Source organism: Arachis hypogaea, chromosome 19 (genome assembly GCF_003086295.3).
Source record: "Arachis hypogaea cultivar Tifrunner chromosome 19, arahy.Tifrunner.gnm2.J5K5, whole genome shotgun sequence".
Lineage (NCBI taxonomy): Eukaryota > Viridiplantae > Streptophyta > Magnoliopsida > Fabales > Fabaceae > Arachis > Arachis hypogaea.
In genome coordinates, this window is record NC_092054.1 from 93,504,882 (window position 1) to 93,522,470 (window position 17,589).

The 17,589-nt window shown below is 39.3% G+C and overlaps 1 non-coding gene across 1 annotated transcript; it reads right to left on the bottom strand.

Annotated features, from left to right (window-relative positions):
* Positions 1 to 5,609: 5,609 nt before the first annotated feature.
* LOC112781995 (small nucleolar RNA R71) lies at positions 5,610 to 5,717 on the bottom strand. The gene has a single exon (XR_003192740.1). It is a non-coding gene; the product is annotated as a small nucleolar RNA R71 (small nucleolar RNA).
* Between the last annotated feature and the right edge of the window lie 11,872 nt (positions 5,718 to 17,589).

Consider the following 17,589-nt stretch of genomic DNA (forward strand, 5'->3'; position numbering starts at 1 on the left):
AGGGAGAATGACCCGAGGTTTAACTACTCTCGGTTATATGTTTTGTTTTGAATTGGAACATTTAATTTGAGCATTACTTGTTGGCTAGGAACTATACTTACAACGCCAAACTTATTTTGAGATTAAATTCCTAGTCGACGGAAATGTTCACTGTCAAATTTGGCGCCGTTGCCGGGGAGTGCAAACGGTGTTATATCTTTTGGTTGTTATAAATATGTTAATAGTGTAAATAGCTCTCTTTAGTTTTTTGTTTGCTCTTGTTTGTAAGTCTTTGTTTATATTTTCTTGATGGCTTTTTCACACCATCATCACAATGCACCCCAATGGAACCCAGACACTTACCTTTATAGTCACCAATTTTACACACCATCCCCTCACTACATACAAAACCCTTACCCTTATGAGTTTAATTGTCAACCTTCATCACCTCAATCTTCATCTTCATATATAGATCAAGCCACATAAGAAAAACTTCTTATGCTTATTCAAGAACAACAAGAGTTCCGGAAGAAGCAAGAGCAAGTTATGTCTACCTTAGCAAAAGCTTTGAATCATTTAGCTTCATTGCGTTCATGCCACAAGCAAGAGGTTCTAGTGGATGAATGTGTGGGACCAAGTGAAAAGTGTGGAGTGAAACAAGAATTGCAAAATCAAGAAGAAGATGTCAAGTCACAACATCAAGTGTAAAAGGAGATAAGTGAAGAGTGGGTAGGAATTGATCAAGAGGATTCCATCATTCAAGATTTTATGTCCAACTTGGGTAATTCCTTCTATGACCTTCATAGACCTCCATTGTTAGATTTGGAAGGAGATGTTGATATGGACTTCACGCAACCTCCAATTTTTGACTTGAGTGATGATGAAGAAGATTCAAAAGAGGTTAAGGAAGATTCTATCCACCAAGAGGTGAAGATAGTTGTGCAAGAGCGAATTGAGTGGGTGAAGACTTCTCTAACAAGATTTCTAGTCCCACATCAATATGCCAATTTAGAAACAGATGGTCAACTTTGAACCTTTCTTGGAGTAGTGGATGGTGAAGAGAAGAATGTTGATTGGCTAAGGAATGGGAAGTTCATCAAGGGAGCCAACTTAACATTTGGAGCTCAATTTTGGTGCAAGAGTCTAATTAGTGGATTCTGAGGAGTGCACGAGTATACCAATGGTGATAGAGAAACTCAAGTATGGGATCTGGGCATATGTTTCAAGAATCAATACTTAAGGATCCTAGTTGCTAGCTTGAAGTCTCTTAAAAGTTTGATGCAATTCAATTGGGACCCCGGAGGTCGAATCAATAGCAAACTTGGTTGGAGATTTAAGGAGGAGTGAAAGCTTAAGCCGCCCTAACAAGGATCTCCTCACCAAGTCCAACTTAGGACTATAAACCAAAGTGCTAGGTGGGAGACACCCCACAATGGTAATATCCTTCTAACTTTCTCTCTTTTAGCTTTTGTTTCTTGAATAATTGGTTGTATTGCTTGGTTGGTTAGATTTATTTTGATGTTTGCTAGGTAATTTTAGTGAAATAATGTGTTTTTGGATGTTTTATGATGTTTTGGGACTTGAAAACTTGTTTTGGATAACAAGATTGATGCCTTAGAGGCAAAATTTTTGTTGCAGGAATAGAGACCTGTGCGTCTGCACAGACCTGTGCGTGCGCATAGCGCCCCTGTTTTGCCATCCCTGTGCATCCACACAGTAGCGTGTGCACGCACAACCCTCAACACTCCCTCTGTTCACAGCACGCGCACGTCTTGTGCCTGTGCACACCACCTTCTTTTCCCTCTTGTGCGACCGCACACCATGCGTGCGGCCGCACACGTCCCCTTAAAAAAAAAGTCCCTTCTGCGAGCGCATCAATCTGTGCGCCCGCACAGGGTGAACAACCTCCTCTGGTCACAGCGCACGTACAAGCTGTGCGTATGCACCCAACCCTTTTCCTTCTCCTGTGCGTCCGCACACGCTCTTGTGCACTAGCACAAGCCGCGTTTCACCTTCTGTCCGCAGTGTCTGCACAACTCTGTGCGCGTGCACACCCCCTTCTTTCCCCTTGTGTGTGCCCGCACACGACCCTATGCGTTGATGAGCGGATAATTTATACGCTTTTTGGCATTATTTTTACATAGTTTTAAGTATGATTTAGTTTGTTTTTAGTATATTTTTATTAGTTTATGCCTGGACCTTGTTCTTATGTATTTTCAACGGTAGAGTTTCTACACACCATAGATTAAGGTGTGGAGCTCTGTTGTTCCTCATGAATTAATACAAAGTACTATTATTTTTCTATTCAATGCAAGCTTATTCCGATTCTAAGATATTCATTCGCACTTCAATATGAATATGATGATCGTGACAGTCATCATCATTCCCAACCTATGAACGCGTGCCTGACAACCACTTCCGTTCTACCTTAGATTGAATGAATATCTCTGGGATTCCTTAATCAGAGTCTTCGTGGTATAAGTTAGAATCCATGGACGGCCATTCTTGAGATCCGAAAAGTCTAAACCTTGTCTGTGGTATTCCGAGTAGGATCTGGGAAGGGGTGGCTGCGACGAGCTTCAAACTCGCGAGTGCTGGGCGTAGTGACAGACGCAAAAGGATCAATGGATGCTATTCCAGTATGATCGAGAACCGACAGATGATTAGCCATGCAGTGACAGTGCATTGGACCATTTTCACTGAGAGTACAGGATGTAGCCATTGATAACGGTGACGCCTAACATACAGCTTGCCATAGAAAGGAGTATGAATGATTGGATGAAGACAATAGGAAAGCAGACGTTCAGGAGGAACAAGCATCTTCATATGCTTATCTGAAACTCTCACCAATGAATTACATAAGTATCTCTATCTTTAATTTACGTTTTATTTGTATTATATTTTAATTATCAAATATCCATTACCATATGAATCTGCCTGACTGAGATTTACAAGATGACCATAGCTTGCTTCAAGCTGACAATCTCCGTGGGATTGACCCTTACTCACGTAAGGTTTATTACTTGGATGACCCAGTGCACTTGCTGGTTAGTTGTGCGAAGTTGTGACAAAGAACTAAGATTATGAACGTGCGTATTAAGTTTTTAGCATCGTTACCAAGGAATGAACCGTCACGATTTCTGCGCACCAAGTTTTTGGCGCCGTTGCCGGGGATTGTTCGAGTTTGGACAACTGACGGTTCATCTTGTTGCTCATATTAGGTAATTTTATTTTAATTTTAAGCTTTTTTGTTTTTATTATTCTTATTTTCAAAAAAAATAAAAATAAATATTTTCAAAAAAATATTTATATTCAGAATTTTTAAGAAGGAATTCTAGTGTTTCATGATGATCTGTTGAATCCTGGCTGGCTGTATGCCATGTCTAATCTTTTGGACCGGGGTTTCAACTTATCATCACAAGAGCTTGTTGATCTTCACCCATTTGGCAGTTACACACATAGTTGTTGTATACATGGGAGGTATCAATATCTGCTGAAGCTTGGCTGGCCATTGGCCATGTCTAGTGTTTTGGACCAGAGCTTTCACTGAAAGCTTGGCTGGCTAGTAAACCATGTCTAATTCCTGTACTGGAGCTTTAGACTAACATTGCAAGATTCCTGGAATTTCTATTAAAAATTTTGAAATCCTTATTATCTTTTTCAAAATAATTTTCGAAAACAATACCAAAAAATTAAAATCATGAAACCAAAAATAATTTTATGTTTCTTGTTTAAGTCTTGTGTCAGTTTTTAAGTTTGGTGTCAATTGCATGCTTTTATAATTTCTTACATTTTTTGAAAATGTGTTCTTCATGATCTTCAAGTTGTTCTTGGTAAGTCTTCTTGTTTGATCTTTAAAAATTTCTTATTTTGTGTCTTTTCTTGTTTTTCATATGCATTCTTGAATTCTTAATATGTCAACATTAAAAATTTCTAAGTTTGGTGTCTTGCATGTTTTTCTTTTCTTAAAAATTTTCAAAAATAAGTCTTGATGTTCATCTTAACATTCAAAGTGTTCTTGGTGTTCATCTTGACATTCAAAGTGTTCTTGCATGCATTAGTTGTTTTGATTCATAATTTTTATGTCTTGCATCATCTTTATGTTTTTCTCTCTCCTCATTAAAAATTAAAAAAAAAATCAAAAAAATATCTTTTACTTATTTCTCTCATAAATTTTCGAAAATTTGAGTTGACTTTTTCAAAACTTTTTAAAAATTTAGTTATTTCTTATGAGTCAAGTCAAATTTTCAATTTAAAAATCTTATCTTTTTCAAATCTTTTTCAAAAATCAAATATTTTTCATTTTTCCTTCATAATTTTCGAAAATTTCAAATTGATTTTAAAAAATCTTTTTCTTATTTTGTTTCATAATTTCAAGATCTTTACTAACAATTAATGTGATTGATTCAAAAATTTTTAAGTTTGTTACTTGCATAGTAAGAAAGGTTCAATCTTTAAACTCTAGAATCATATCTTTTTAGTTTCTTGTTAGTCAAGTAATCAACTTTGATTTCAAAAATTAAATCTTTTTAAATTTCCTTTTCAAATCTTTTTTTTAAAATAAGTTTCAATTACATCTTTTTCAAATTCAATTTCAAAATATTTTCTAACTTCTTTTCTAACTTCTTATCTTTTCAAAATTTGATTTTCAAATCTTTTTCAATTAACCACTTAACTTTTTTTTTGATTCTTATCTTTTTCAAAACTACCTAACTAACTCTCTCCCTCTAATTTTCGAAAATCCTTTCCCCTTTTTTTTTCAAAACTCCTTTTTAATTAACTAATTGTTTTAAATTTTAATTTTGTTTAATTTCTTTTTCTAAAATTTTTGAATTTTCACTTTAATTTTAAATTAAAAAAATAAAAATATTTTTATTTTAATTTGTTTAATTTTCAAAATTCTCTCCCTCTCACCTCCTTCTGTTTATTTATTCATCTACTAATACACCTCTTTCACCCAAGAATTCGAACTTATTCCTCTCCCTTGTGTTTGGATTCTTATCTTTTCCTTCCTCTATTATTCTCTTCTTATACTTACATAAGGAATCTCTATACTGTGACATAAAGGATTCCATATTTTCTGTTCTCTTCTTTTTCATATGAGTAGGAACAAGGATAAGAACATTCTTGTTGAAGCTGATCCTGAACCTGAAAGGACTCTGAAGAGGAAGCTAAAAGAAGCTAAAGCAGAACTCTCTGGAGAAAATCTGACAAAAATTTTCGAAAAAGAAGGAGACATGGCCGAAAATAATAACAATGCAAGGAAGATGCTTGGTGACTTTACTGCACCAAATTCCAATTTACATGGAAGAAGCATCTCAATCCCTGCCATTGGAGCAAACAATTTTGAGCTGGAACCTCAATTAGTTTCTCTGATGCAACAGAATTGCAAGTTTCATGGACTTCCATCAGAAGATCCTTTTCAGTTCTTAATTGAATTCTTGCAAATTTGTGATATTGTTAAGACTAATGGGGTTGATCCCGAGGTATACAGGCTTATGTTTTTCCCATTTGCTGTAAGAGACAGAGCTAGAATATGGTTGTACTATCAACCTAAAGACAGCCTGAACTCTTGGGATAAGCTGGTCACGGCTTTCTTAGCCAAGTTCTTTCCTCCTCAAAAGCTTAGTAAGCTTAGAGTGGATATTCAAACCTTCAAACAGAAAGAAGGTGAGTCCCTCTATGAAGCTTGGGAGAGAAACAAGGAACTGACCAAAAAGTGTCCTTCTGACATGCTTTCAGAATGGACCATCCTGGATATATTCTATGATGGTCTGTCTGAATTATCTAAAATGTCATTGGACCATTCTGCAGGTGGATCCATTCACCTAAAGAAAATGCCTGCAAAAGCTCAAGAACTCATTGACATGGTTACAAATAACCAGTTCATGTACACTTCTGAAAGGAATCCTGTGAGTAATGGGACGTCTATGAGGTAGGAAGTTCTTGAAATTGATACTCTGAATGCCATATTGGCTCAGAACAAAGTATTGACTCAGCAAGTCAACATGATCTCTCAGAGTCTGAATGGATTGAAGGAATCATCCAACAGTACCAAAGAGGCCTCTTCTGAAGAAGAAGCTTATGATCCTGAGAACCCTGCAATAGTAGAGGTGAATTACATGGGTGAACCCTATGGAAACATCTATAATCCCTCATGGAGAAATCATCCAAATTTCTCATGGAAGGATCAACAAAAGCCTCAACAAGGCTTTAATAATGGTGGAAGAAACAGGTTTAGCAATAGCAAGCCTTTCCCATCATCCACTCAGCAACAGACAGAGAATTCTGAGCAGAATCTATCTAGCTTAGAAAATATAGTCTCTGAACTATCTAAGGCCACTGTAAGTTTCATGAATGAAACAAGGTCCTCCATTAGAAATTTGGAGGCACAAGTGGGCCAGCTGAGTAAAAGAGTCACTGAAACTCCTCCTAGTACTCTCCCAAGCAATACAGAAGAAAATCCAAAGAGAGAGTGCAAGGCCATTGATTTAATCATCATGGCCGAACCTACAAGGGAGGAGGAGGACGTGAATCCTAGTGAGGAAGACCTCCTGGGACGTCCAGTGACCAATAAGGAGTTTTCCTTCGAGGAACCAAAGGAATCTAAGGCTCAATTAAAGACCATAGAGATTCCATTGAACCTCCTTCTGCCCTTCATGAGCTCTGATGAGTATTCATCCTCTGAAGAGGATGAAAAAATTACTGAAGAGCAAGTTACTAAGTACCATGGTGCAATCATGAAGCTGAATGCCAAATTATTTGGTAATGAGACTTGGGAAGATGAACCTCCCTTGCTCACTAATGAACTGAATGCATTGGATAGGCAGAAATTACCTCAAAAGAAACAGGATCCTGGCAAATTCTTAATACCCTATACCATAGGCACCATGACCTTTGAGAAGGCTCTGTGTGACCTGGGGTCAGGAATAAACTTAATGCCACTCTCTGTAATGGAGAAACTTGGGATTTTTAAGGTGCAAGCTGCCAGAATCTCATTAGAGATGGCAGAAAACTCAAGAAAATAAGCTTATGGACAAGTAGAGGACGTGTTAGTAAAGGTTGAAGGCCTTTACATCCGTGCTGATTTCATAATCCTAGACACTGGGAAGGAAGAGGATGAATCCATTATCCTTGGAAGACCCTTCCTAGCCACAGCAAGAGCTGTGATTGATGTGGACAGAGGAGAATTGGTCCTTCAACTGAATGAGGACAACCTTGTGTTTAAGACTCAAGGATCTCCTTCTGTAACCAAGGAGAGGAAGCATGAAAAGCTTCTATCACTACAGAGTCAACCAAAGCCCCCACAATCAAACTCTAAGTTTGGTGTTGGGAGGCCACAACCAAACTCTAGGTTTGGTGTTGAACCCTCACAGTCAAACTCTAAGTTTGGGGTTGGGAGGTCCCAACAATGCTCTGAACATCTGTGAGGCTCCATGAGAGCTCACTGTCAAGCTATTGTACAGCAAGGGTGTTTTACACGCCTAATTGGAGCAGGGATGTTAAGTCCATGACCCCACTTGATTTGTGGACCCTACAGGATCCCCACATTTTCTTCTCTTCTCTTCACACCTTTTCATAACTCTCTTCCCCAAATACCCTTCACCAATCACCTCAATCACTCTTTCCCATCACCTCTTCACCACTCACATCCATCCTCTCTTCCCCATAAACCCTACCTACCTCCAAAATTCAAACTCTTTTCCCTCCCAACCCCAACCCTAATGGCTGAACCCTAAATCCCATCCCACCCCTATATAAACCCCTATTTCCTTCTTCATTTTCACACAACACAACCCTCTCTTCTTACCCTTGGCCGAATACACCTTCTCCCTCCATCTCCTCCATTCTTTTTCTTCTTCTCCTTCTTTCTTTCTTCTTTTACTCGAGGACAAGCAAACATTTTAAGTTTGGTGTGGTAAAAGTATAGCTTTTGGTTTTTCCATAACCATTTATGGCACCTAAGGCTAGAGAAACCTCTAGAAAGGTCCATCAAAGCACTGCCACCCACTCTCAAATATGCATATCTAGGAGAAAATGAAAACTACCTAGTGATCATAAATTCATCCCTCAGTCAAGATCAAGAGGACGAACTACTCAAGGTGCTGCGGGAGCATAAGGAAGCCATTGGATGGACCCTTGCTGACTTGAAGGGAATCAGTTCAGCCATATGCATGCATAAAATACTGTTGGAAGATGATGCTAAGCCATCCATTCAATCCCAGAGAAGGCTGAACCCAATCATGAAGGAAGTGGTACAGAAAGAGGTTATGAAGCTTTGGCAAGGAGGGGTCATATACCCCATTCCAGACAACCCTTGGGTTAGCCCCATATATGTTGTGCCCAAGAAAGGAGGAATCACTGTGGTTACCAATGAGAAGAACGAGCTCATACCTACAAGGACCGTCACAGGATGGCGGATGTACATAGACTACAGAAAACTCAATGAGGCTACACGAAAAGACCATTTTCCCCTTCCATTCATGGATCAGATGTTGGAAAGACTTGCAGGGCACGAATATTATTATTTTCTCGACGGTTATTCAGGATATAACCAAATAGTGGTTGATCCCAGAGACCAAGAGAAAACCTCATTTACTTGTCCGTATGGAGTGTTTGCCTATAAGCGCATGCCATTTGGGCTATGTAATGCACCTGCAACTTTCCAACGCTGCATGCTTTCTATCTTTTCAGATATGATAGAAAAATTCATTGATGTTTTTATGGATGATTTCTCGGTATTCAGAGATTCCTTTCCTAGTTGCCTACATCACCTCGCCTTGGTATTGAAAAGATGCCAAGAGACCAATTTGGTCTTGAACTGGGAAAAATGCCACTTCATGGTGACAGGAGGAATAGTCCTTGGTCACAAGGTCTCTCACCAAGGCATTGAGGTTGATAGAGCTAAAGTAGAACTTATTTAAAAACTACCCCCACCCAGTGATGTCAAGGCAATTAGGAGTTTTTTAGGGCATGCTGGTTTTTACAGAAGGTTCATTAAAGATTTTTCAAAGATAGCCAAGCCCTTAAACAATCTCCTTGTATCTGATACACCATTTATCTTTGATGAAACATGCATGCTAGCATTTGCACATTTGAAAATGAGGTTATCCTCTGCTCCTATCATTTCCCCACCTGATTGGAACCTACCATTTGAATTGATGTGTGATGCATCTGATTTTGCAGTTGGGGCAGTGTTAGGACAAAGGAAAGATAACCTAGTTCGTGTGATATACTATGCTAGCAAAGTCCTTAATGAAACTCAAAGAAATTATACCACTACTGAAAAGGAGTTGCTAGCAATAGTTTTTGCATTTGACAAATTTAGATCATACCTCATTGGTGCTAAATTGATTGTCTTTACAGATCACACAACACTTAAATATTTGTTTGCCAAGCAAGAATCAAATCCAAGACTAATAAGGTGGATCTTACTGTTGCAGGAATTTGATATTGAAATCAGAGACAAGAAAGGAGTGGAGAACAAGGTGGCAGATCACCTATCCAGAATCCCTCATGATCAAGGTGGAGAAAATGATACAAATGTGAACGAGCTCTTCCCTGATGAGCAATTGATGACAGTTCACAAAGCACCATGGTTTGCAGATATTGCAAATTTCAAGGCAACTGGGGCATTACCCCCAGGGATCAATAAACATCAAAAAAGGAAGCTCATGAATGATGCAAAAATACTTTGTCTGGGACGAGCCATATCTCTTCAAGAAATGTTCAGATGGAATCCTTAGAAGATGTGTTTCGGAAGAAGAAGGAAGAGAAGTCCTGTGGAATTGCCACGATTTATGTTATGGCGGGCACTTTGGAGGGGACAGAACTGCAGCAAAGGTGTTACAAAGCGGATTCTTTTGGCCCACCCTTTTTAAGGATGCCAAGGAACTAGTAAAAAGCTGCAATGAGTGCCAAAGATCTGGAAACCTGCCCAAAAGAAACGCGATGCCACAAAATTACATCTCGGAACTGAAACTGTTTGATGTGTGGGGAATAGATTTCATGGGAACATTCCCAACCTCATATGCAAACAAGTACATCCTGGTAGCAGTGGATTATGTTTCCAAGTGGGTAGAGGCTATTACAACCCCAACTAATGATAACAAGGTAGTCATGAACTTCCTCAGGAAGAATATCTTTAGCCGGTTTGGAGTCCCAAGAGCCCTCATCAGTGATGGAGGGAGCCACTTTTGTAACAAACCACTAGAAGCTCTCCTCCTACGATATGGGGTAAAACACAAAGTAGCCACACCTTACCACCCTCAAACGAGTGGGCAAACTGAGATATCCAACAGAGAGCTGAAGAGGATCCTGGAAAAGACTGTGGGTGCATCTAGAAAGGATTGGTCGAAGAAGCTGGATGATGCTCTTTGGGCATACAGAACAGCATTCAAAACTCCGCTTGGAATGTCTCCATATCAACTGGTCTATGGGAAGGCTTGTCATTTACCACTGGAGCTGGAACACAAAGCTCTCTAGGCTATCAAGATACTAAATTTTGACAGCATTGCTGCTGGTGCAAAAAGGATCTTGCAGCTGCAAGAGATGGAGGAATTCAGGTCACAAGCCTATGAAAACACTAAGATGTACAAAGAAAAGGCAAAGAGAAAACATGACATGCATCTTGCGCCCAGGAGTTTCGAAAAGGGGCAGCGAGTACTCCTCTACAATTCTAAATTAAGGCTGTTCCCAGGAAAACTCAAGTCAAGGTGGTCCAGACCTTTCATGGTTACGAAAGTATCACCATATGGCCACATCGAAATCACGGATGAAGGTTCAGAGAGGACTTTTATAGTGAATGGACAAAGACTCAAACATTATCTGGGCAACATGGGGGAAAACCCCAGTGTAAAGTACCATCTCAAGTAATTAAGGACTCGTCGAGCTAGCGACGATAAAAGAGCGCTCTGTTGGGAGGCAACCCAACCTCAGGTAGTTTCACTTTCATCTTTATTTCAATAAAAAAAATCACAAGTCGTTTCCCCTGTATTGTAAGGAGCTAAGTTTGGTGTTCCACACCAGAACAATCCAAGAGTGATGGTGTAATTCTAAGTTTGGTGTTCCACCAAAGGACATTGGTTAGAATTACACTCCACTCCAAAAGAACATTGCTAGCTCCATCCAATCAAGAGAAACCACTTAGATGTAGTTAGACTATACGTTATCATTGCTTTGTTGACAACAAGATATGGGGTTCTCTGCATATGTGCAATGTTTGGACTGGGCAAGGAACTAAGTTTGGTGTTCACACACCAAATTGAGTTCAAAAAGCACCAGCATACATGCAAGCTAACTATGTCTCAAGTGCTTTGGGAACAAGCAACTTCCAGTAACCTTGCAGGAACCTTATGAGGAAATGGTGCACCTCCACCCAAAGAAGCGAGGCAGCAAAAACTAGGATGATGACAAAGAGAGAGGGCAACTAGAAATCATCACCCGAAGGTTGTATTGTTACTTAATTCCATTGTACTCAGAATTGTTGAAAGTTGGAAGTCCGAATGCACTTTTGATTTGTAGTTACTCGTAGTTGAACCCTTTTTAAATTCTGTCTTTTAAGTTCTGAATAGGTCTATGTGTGCTAGTCTTTATGTCACTGCATCCCTACTTTACTTACTTGTATGCCTGTCCCTTTTCAATCAAATGAAGAGAGAATGTTTATGTTTCAAAAGACCAGAGTGGAGCTCACACTATGGAGTACATTCATGAGTTTGTGGTATGATCATAAGTTAGCTAAGTTGGTTCAACCATAAGGTGGGATGACAACTATCTGGCCTGAATACTTTGCTTTGAATATACTCATGAGACTAAGTATATGACAAGATCCTAATAAGAGAAAGAGAAAAGAATAATGAAAGTGGAAAAAAAACAAAAGAAAAAGAGTAAGCAATAAGGCTAGGCACCAATGGTTTTGATCTTAAGATATGTGTCTGTGGTGTTCCTGTGTGAGGGATCTACTTGGATGAATAAGCTCTTAGGGGTGCTTTATCACCTGGTAACTTGGGTTAACTAACCCGGGATTATCAGCTGAAAGTCCATTATCAAGAGTAACACTCACCACAAAGCATTTAGTAACCCAAAGAGGTGCTGGACACCAAGGTCTCAAGAAGGAAAATAAATGAACTATATGCCTGTGGTGTGTATGTATGGGGGAGAGACTTGAGGGAGTAAGTCCTCAGGGGTGCTTCAATACCTAGCACCTTGAACCAACTGGTTTGGGAGTGTTGGCTGAAAGCTTATCTTAAAAAGTTGCCCCCTTACAGAGCACTTAGCCTAAGAACACCAATAAGCTCTGAAATGACAATAAAAGGATCGATGAATAAAAGTCTCATGGGATGTAAGCAAAGTGAGTGTTTTAAGACATGATAAAGGTCTGAAAGCCAGGAATGAACCTAAGTTGCTATGCATGAAACCACCATAAAATCAGTGATATGACTTCCACAAGAATGACTCATTGCTCTTGGCATTCCATTCATCATTCTCTTGTTCCAGTACTTGCTTAGGGACAAGCAAGCTTTAAGTTTGGTGTTGTGATGCCAGGGCATCTTGGCCAGTTTCACTGACCTTTTCTTTACTGTTTTTAGGTTAGTTTCATGCATTTCCTTAGGAAATAAGCTAGTTTTGGGTATATATTCACTTACACCTTGATTCAAGCATACATTGTGCATTTTACATTATTTCATGAGGATTTTGCATAAGTTTAGCGACAAATTGTATGTTGCATTGCCCATGACTTAGACTAGAACTTTGATGCGCTCTATTGCTTGATTTCAGGACCAAAGGAAGCAAGGAATGGGAGGTAACTTGCAAAGTTAATGAGAAAAGTGATTGCCAATAACGCTCTCAAAGCCATCATTGACCACATTAAGAGTCACGTTAACAAAGTTAACGTGAACTCTAACGTAGAGAAGGGAAGTTGAGCCAACGTTAGTGACACTTAACATTGTCATTAACGTTGGCAAATGCTCATAAGTGGCCACGTTAGAGTCCACGTTAACTTAGTTAACGTGGCCTCTAACGTTAGAAAGGGGGAAAAGCGCCAACGTTAGTGACATTCAACATTGTCACTAACGTTGGCCTAAGGAGAAATATACCACGTTAACTCCCATGTTAACTTGGTTAACGTGGGAGCTAACGTAAGAAGCAAGCATGGTCGACAACGTTAGTGACACCCAACATTGTCACTAACGTTGGAAGCAACCACAACCCCCCAAGGAGCCACGTTAACTTCCACGTTAACCTAGTTAACGTGGAAGCTAATGTTGATGAGTGAAAGAATGGCCAACGTTAGTGACACTCAACATTGTCACTAACGTTGGGGATGGCTAAGCATGGCCACGTTAGAAGCCACGTTAACCTAGTTAACGTGGACTCTAACGTGAGACATAGGGGCACCTTGGAACGTTAGTGACAATGTTGAGTGTCACTAACGTTCTCGAAGGATGGAAAGCCCACGTTAAAGAGCCACGTTAACTAAGTTAACGTGGGCTCTAACGTGGGAACAAAGGGGGCTTTTCAAAGTTATTGGAAATGTTAAGTCTCAATAACGTGTGTGAAGGACTTAGAGGCAACGTTAGTGGCAACGTTTATGCCGCTAACGTTGAAGTTAACGTGGCTTTTACTTAGTAACGTTAGTGAGAAAGTTGATTGTCACTAACGTTCTCGAACTTATATTTTCACTAAACGTTAACACCCCTAACGTCCTGAGCTAAAGTCTCTACCCACTTCACATTTTCTCTCTGCAAGTAAAGCCAAGCCCAAATGAAGAAGAGAACTACTTCAAACTCAAGATCCAAAGGCCCAAGACTTGAAGAGCCAACTAGAAGCTGAGAGAAGTAGTATATATAGGAGTAGCTTTGAATTGTTAAGAAGTTCTGAAAGTGGGGGAAAAAAAGAGAACCACTCTCTGTATTTTACCTTCTCTGCAATTTCTAGTTTTATGATGTATTCTCCATCTTTGTTTTCATTTTCTAGAGCTATGAACAACTAAACCCCTTTCATTGGGTTAGGGAGCTCTGTTGTAATTTGATGGATCAATACTAATTTTCATTATTCTTCTTCTATCTTTTCTCTTGATTTTACTTGAAAGCTTTCGATCTTCATCCAATTGAGTAGTTATCTTGGAAAAGAAGCTATTCAAGCTTGGATCTCTTTTGAACCTTGAAAGAGGAGTGAAGAGATCAAGCTAGAAATGCTTTCTCATGCTGGACCAAATTAGGTTTGGATGGGTATGTGACTATAACCCTCTCAATACTTGATTTGGGAAATGCATGTGGTATAATCAGTGACCATACTTCATCTCTTCTCATAAGCAATTGACCAAGGAATTGGCTATTGATCAAGATTTGAGAGATTGAATTGCAGGAAATTGTAATTCATTCACTTAAGATTGCCAAGAAGATCAATGAGTGCATTGATTGAGGAAGAGATGAAAATGAACTTGATCCGGAGAATTGCAACATCTCCTAAACCCAATGAACTCCCCATCTCTGATCTTACCCATTCTCTTTAATTTCCGCCATTTACTTTTATGAGCGAATCCCCCATTCCCATTTACAATTCTGCAATTTATTTTCAGTCATTTACTTCCAGTCCTTTAATTCTAGCATTTACTTTTCTGTTATTTACATTCCCGCCATTTATTTTCTGCAACTCTCAACCCAAATTCTGTATTCGCTCAACTAGAACATTCTTCTAATTAAAGTTGCTTGATCAATCAATCCCTGTGGGATTCGACCTCACTCTATTCTGAGTTTTTACTTGACGACAAATTCGGTACACTTGCCAAAGAGAGATTTGTTGTGAGACAAGTTTTCCGTGCATCACTCCACTTGGGCAAGGTTAGCCTTTCCTCACCTCATATACCACCTCTGCAATTCGGCTGGAATTGACATAGAGGGAGACATCTTCATTGAAGAGGACAAGCCCATCACTAAGAAAAGGATGTAGCAAATAAGAGATCATGGACCTCAACAAGAGCATGAGAAAATCCCCCACCATGAAATCCCTGAGATGCCTCAAGGGATGCACCTTCCTCCACAAAACTATTGGGAGCAAATCAACACCTCCCTAGGAGAATTAAGTTCCAACATGGGACAACTATGGGTGGAGCATCAAGAGCACTCTATCATCCTTCATGAGATTAGAGAAGATCAAAGAGCTATGAGGGAGGGGCAACAAAGGCAAGGAAGAGACATAGAGAAGCTCAAAAGCACCATTGGTTCTTCAAGAAGAGGAAGACGCCATCCTCACTAAGGTGGACTCATTCCTTAATCTCCTTGTCTATTTACTTTACTATTTTTCGATTTTTGAGCTTTATGTTTTATTTATGTTTGTGTCTTTGATGCCAGGGCATTTCGGCCAGTTTCACTGACCTTTTCTTTACTGTTTTTAGTGTAGTTTCATGCATTTCCTTAGGAAATAAGCTAGTTTTGGGTAGATATTCACTTACATCTTGATTCAAGCATACATTGTGCATTTTACATGATTTCATGAGGACTTTGCATGAATTTAAGGACAAATTGGATGTTGCATTTCCCATGACTTGGACTAGAACTTTGATGCACTTTATTGCTTGATTTCAGGACAAAGGAAGCAAAGAAAAACCACATTAGTGGCTATGTTAGTTACACTAACGTTAACACTAACGTGGAATGGGAGTAACTTGCAAAGTTAATGAGAAAAGTAATTGCCAATAACGCTCTCGAAGTCATCGTTGCCCACGTTAAGAGTCACGTTAACTAAGTTAACGTGAACTCTAAGGTGGAAGAAAGGAAATGGAGCCAACGTTAGTGACACTTAACATTATCACTAACGTTGGACCAAGCTCATAAGTGGCCACGTTAGTTGCCACGTTAACTTAGTTAACGTAGCCTCTAACGTTAAGAAGTAAAGGGGAAGCCAACGTTAGTGACATTCAACTTTGTCACTAACATTGGCCAAGTCACAATAAGCCACGTTAACTTCCACGTTAACCTAGATAACGTGGAAGCTAACGTGAGGAGACAAAGTGGTCGACAACGTTAGTGACACCAAACATTGTCACTAACGTTGGAAGGAACCCACACAAGCCCCAATAAGCCACGTTAACTCCCACGTTAACTCCCACGTTAACTTAGTTAACGTGGAAGTTAATGTGAAGAAGAGAGGTGATCGCCAACGTTAGTGACACCAAACATTGTCACTAACGTTGGAGATGGCTAGCATGGCCACGTTAGAAGCCACGTTAACCTAGTTAACGTGGACTCTAAAGTGAGAAATAGGGGCACATTGGAACGTTAGTGACAATGGTAAGTGTCACTAACGTTCTCGAAGGTTGGCAAGCCTACGTTAAAACAGCCACATTAACTAAGTTAACGTGGACTCTAACGTAGGGAAGGGGGAGACTTCTCAACGTTATTGGGAAAGGCAAGCCCCAATAACGTGTGCGAAGGACAAAGAGGCAACGTTTGTGGTAACGTTTGTGCCACTAACGTTGAAGATAACCTGGCTCTTACTTTGGTGAGGAACGTTAGTGAAAAAGGTGATTATCACTAACGTTCTCGAACCCATATTTTTACTGAACGTTAATACCACTAACGTCCTGAGCTAAAGTCTCTGGCCACTTCACACTTTCTCTCTACAAGTAAAGCCAAGCCCAATGAAGAAGAGAACTGCTTCAAACTGAAGATCCAAAGGCCCATACCTAAGACTTGAAGAGCCAACTAGAAGAACAGAAGAGTAGTATATATAGGAGTAACTTTGAATTATAATGGGAGTTGGAAATTATAGGAAACCTCTTGACATAGAACTACTCTCTGTATTTTACTTTCTCTGCACTTCTAGTTTCATCATGTATTCTCCATCTTTGTTTTCATTTTCCAGAGCTATGAACAACTAAACCCCTTTCATTGGGTTAGGGAGCTCTGTTGTAATTTGATGGATCAATACTAGTTTTCATTATTCTTCTTCTATCTTTTCTCTTGATTTTACTTGAAAGCTTTCGATCTTCATCCAATTGGGTAGTTATCTTGGAAAATAAGCTATTCATACTTGGATCTCTTCTGAACCTTGAAAGAGGAATGAAGAGATCATGCTAGAAATGCTTTCTCATGCTGGACCAAATTGGGTTTGGATGGATATGTGACTATAATCCTCTCAACACTTGATTTGGGAAATGCATGTGGTATAATCAATGACCATACTTCATCTCTTCTCATGAGCAATTGACCAAGGAATTGGCTATTGATCAAGATTTGAGAGATTGAATTACAAGAAATTGTAATTCAATCACTTAAGATTGCCAAGGAGATCAATGAGTGCATTGATTGAGGAAGAGATGAAAATGAAATTGATCCGGAGAATGCAACATCTCCTAAGCCCAATGAACCTCCCATTTCTGATCTTACCTATTCTCTTTAATTTTTGTTACTTACTTTTATGAGCAATTCCCCCATTCCCATTTACAATTCTGCAATTTACTTTTAGTCATTTACTTTCAGTTCTTTAATTCTAGCATTTACTTTTCCTGCCATTTACCTTCCCGCCATTTTATTTTCTGCAATTCTCAACTCAAATTCTGAATTCGCTCAACTAGAACATTCCTCTGATTAAAGTTGCTTGATCAAT